Raw genomic sequence first — 4,107 nt, forward strand, 5'->3', positions numbered from 1 at the left:
CTACTGATTTGCAACTTTTTGTCGGAGTTGTTAGCAAAATTTGCACGCAGAGAGTTACTGATTTGTACAAAAACTGTGTCTTTAGTCAAAATGTACCTTTATTTTAGACATGTGCTTACAATATAATATAAAGATCTAGCCTTATCTCATCTCCAACGAAAGTAGAAAAGAAGAAGCAAGGTTGTCATCAACGAACAAACTTCAGCAAACTCGACTGATGCAGAATTTCCTCTAAAACTAAACCTTGAAGAAGTATTATCAAGTTTTACCAATCCTATCTTAAACAGTCTGCACAGAGGTATCTACATCACCAATACGATGCGAAGTGACTCTTAATGCCAGTAGCCTGACTTCTCCCCCTCACAGGCCAACATTCATCAGCCCGTTTATGAGTATTGAATAGCGACATTGAATTAAACGATACATCAACCCAATTTAAGACCAGTCGCCGAAGAAAGGGGACAAAAACTGCTTCCTAAAGAGGTATGTGGTCTCGCTCGAGTAGTCTGACCACCTGTCTCTTGGTACCTTGTGTTATCCAATGGGTATTTGATGTTTTGGGTGTTGTAGATCGATTTGATATGGTTTTTAATATTGACTCGATGACAATTTATTCATTAACGGCTCAATTTAAACTGTCAAGCTTCATTCAGTGAATAACATAGAACTTTAGAACTCCAGCTATTTATCAGATTACTTTTAATGTCATAGTAAAACTTGAGACTGCATTTGTACTTAACAATGAATAAAAGATAACTAACAATTCACATACTGATGATATCAAAGGCTGCATAAGTGACTATATATCGATCCAATATAACAAATGTGAAACTTCGAACAAAAACTGGAATTGAATAAAGTCACAACAAGCGTTATATGGGTCTATTATACTCAAAATTTATTGCCCTACCGGTTAATTGTTTTCTAATAAAAACCGATCTTCATCCGTTATTCGCTGATCAATAAATTTAAACGATCATTTTATAGTTTACTACAAAAAGCACCGTTAACCACGAATTAAAACAATTAGTGGCATATTTAATAGGCGCGAATCAATTATGAAGAGACCCTAATGATGCGCCGACCAATCGGGTCGAGCGACTTATAGAGACATCGCTTTTTGCTCGTTATATCCACCGGCCCTCAACACTGAGCTTGCTTGTAAGCGCGGATTGGAGTCGCATTACATTTCGATTTAGCTGTTTTTGTGTATCGCTAAGATGACATGCTGCCGTTTTCGCGCTTCTATCTCATCGAGATTAGCATCTAGATACAATATAGACTAGCAGTTAAGGAAACCATCTAACGGTATCGCTATCCAGGTAGAGTAATAGAGCTTTCAGAGCAAATCAATTACTATATGTGTGATCTAAAAGATTCTATTTTATACAAATACGAGGTATTTTTTAAACTTTCATGAATTTATAAAAGTCATCTTACAATTTTTTTTCTGCTTTAAATTAAATGGTATTTAATATTTTATATTCCAGGCCATTTAAAACAATGACTTCTATGCGATTTGATTTAAGCAATGGTATTTATGCATCATGGGTGCTTTATATATTTCCACCTTATCCAGTTACTTTTCCTCTGGAGTCAATAGTTCGTTATTCAGCTTAAATCTTTTCGTAACATTCTATAAATAAATCAGTATTGGTTTGAAGTTTGAACTCATTCTCATCGTGCGAAACAATTTTGTAATTTCACGCTTCAAATGACGGTATATTTAGTTACTGCTGTTTTAACATTTCGTTTATGGTCAAAAGATCAATTTTTAGATTTGAGGATAAATGTAGATAAATTGACGATTTGATTCGAAAATATGCTTGAAATGTCACAGTCTCGTCACAGTTTAACGGGGATTTACTTTTTCGATTCGATTATTGCGGAAGATAATAAAAAAAACGTGTAGAAATGTTTAAAAGTATTTTTGCATACTACGAATTTTATTAAAATTACAATTGTACTGGTTATGCCTCGATATTGTTTTCAGAAGATCACCAGATCGAAATGATTGGAATGTTCTAGATTATCCAAGAGATAGCGAATGAAAACAATATAAATTTGCTTATCACCATTTTTTCCCAACGTTTACTTCGATAAATTGAAATTTGTTGGTTCGTGAGCGTGAACCGTGGATAATGGTGGATAAATAAAAATTTCTTATTGACGCGTTAAATTTAGGACGTCATGAATAAATGTAAGAGTCAAGTATTGTTTTAAAATACCTATTAACAAATAGTGAGAAGTTAACGGAAATGTTAGCAAGATTGGTCTAGAATTCTGACCAATTTTCCACATTTCAAGTTTAAATTTTAATAATAATACTGATGGCAGTTTGGTATTTTATCCCTGATTTCCAAATTCTACTTACTGATTTGCGTGATAACTTGACAAAGATAATAATATGCTAATTAAAATATAATTTAAATATTTCTGATCGTAGATCTTAGAAGCCGTACGTGACACAGTAGGTATTAGAATAGAATTCAAACTGAGCCAAATTTGATTTGGTAATACCGCATATAATTCTACTAACTACTAACTTAAGTATTTCTTAATTGTTATAAAAATAATTAATTTTATATCCCCACATTACAAGCAAAAATCAATTGAAGTTCACAAACGTAATAATATTAGAGAGATGACCACAGGCTACGAATGTAATGGTGTTGGAATTTAATTTGTTTTGATTCAGTGGCTAACCGCAATATTCCCGCCTCTGCTTAGATACAGTGGGAAAGTATATCTGTCTTTATTTAGATGTCGTGTTGTGTTTTGAATTATACCAATATGATACAGTTTTTCTAATTTGCTTCAGAGTTCCTAGAAACTAATCACTTGGGCTTTGAACATCTTTTACAAATTGTCTGCACGCGATTTTTTGGAAAATAAGAATACTTTATATTGAAAACTTTTGTAAATTAAAAAATTTTATATTGAAATAAACTTTGGAAATAAATAACATTTCATATCAAAATTTTGTAACAGAAAGTGCAAAAAATTCAATTAAAAAAACACAGATCTTATTGCCGTAAAAAAATGATGTTTTAATTTAACAGGGTCCTGAATTTGCTTTCTTAAAAAAATTGTATTAAGGAATTTAAAAAAATCCAAAAGAAATCCCATTGACCCCGACGTGATTTGAACACGCAACCTTCTGATCTGGAGTCAGACGCGCTACCGTTGCGCCACGGAGTCGATGACGAAAGTGGCGAAATTTTCAAACATCTAACTACTGTCACTTGAATGAATGAAGGACACAGAGACAAAAATATTTTTAAATTAATATTTAATAATAACTTTGCTAAAATAACACCAACTCTGAGATTTCAGTTAAAAAAATACGTTATCTATACATATAATAAATCTGTAGAAGGGTCAATTCTGTACATTGAAAATATTGAAAAAATAACTAGCAGGGGTTTTACTGGATCGATACCAAACCCAAATATGTGATTAAAAAAATTTTTGTCTGTCTGTCTGTCTGTCTGTCTGTCTGTCTGTATGTGAAGGCATCACGTGAAAACTAACGGTTCGATTTCGATGAAACTTGGTATAATTATACCTTATCCTGGGCGTAAAATAGGATACTTTTTATCCTGGAAAAATACGTAGAAAAAAATTAATCTTAACTTTTCAGTTTTATAGACGTTGTTCTGTAGAACCGCGAACACACGTTGCATATTATTATAGGCCTAGCCGTATTTGGGTCCAATATATATTTATAAGATGTTTAATTGTCAGAGTTACTCAAAATGAAGAAATAAACCATCCACGCGAAGACCGACATCCGCGCGGACGGAGTCGCGGGCGGAAGCTAGTCCTAAATAAAGTTTAAAAGAAAACGCCCCTTAATAAAACTATGTCACTTTTCATATTTTAACACCAAAAATCTTAAAATTCATACGAATAAAATGGACATTATTAACCTCCCCCAGCCATATCTCAAGGGATAACCGTTTATTATAAGTACTTTTTTCTAAACTTTTCAAACCCCACAAAGCCCTTAATCCACGTTTGAAAGAAAAGTCATTTATTTTAACACCCTTCTTTGGAAATAAGGTTGAGAAAGATTTCGTGAACTTAAGTTTACTAACTTAGGAT

The 4,107-nt window shown here is 32.8% G+C and overlaps 1 non-coding gene across 1 annotated transcript; it reads right to left on the bottom strand.

Moving 5' to 3' along the window:
* Positions 1-3,129: 3,129 nt before the first annotated feature.
* Positions 3,130-3,201, bottom strand: Trnaw-cca. Its single transcript has one exon. It is a non-coding gene; the product is annotated as a tRNA-Trp (tRNA).
* Positions 3,202-4,107: the final 906 nt, after the last annotated feature.

Source organism: Colias croceus, chromosome 17 (assembly GCF_905220415.1).
Source record: "Colias croceus chromosome 17, ilColCroc2.1".
Classification (NCBI taxonomy): Eukaryota; Metazoa; Arthropoda; class Insecta; order Lepidoptera; family Pieridae; genus Colias; species Colias croceus.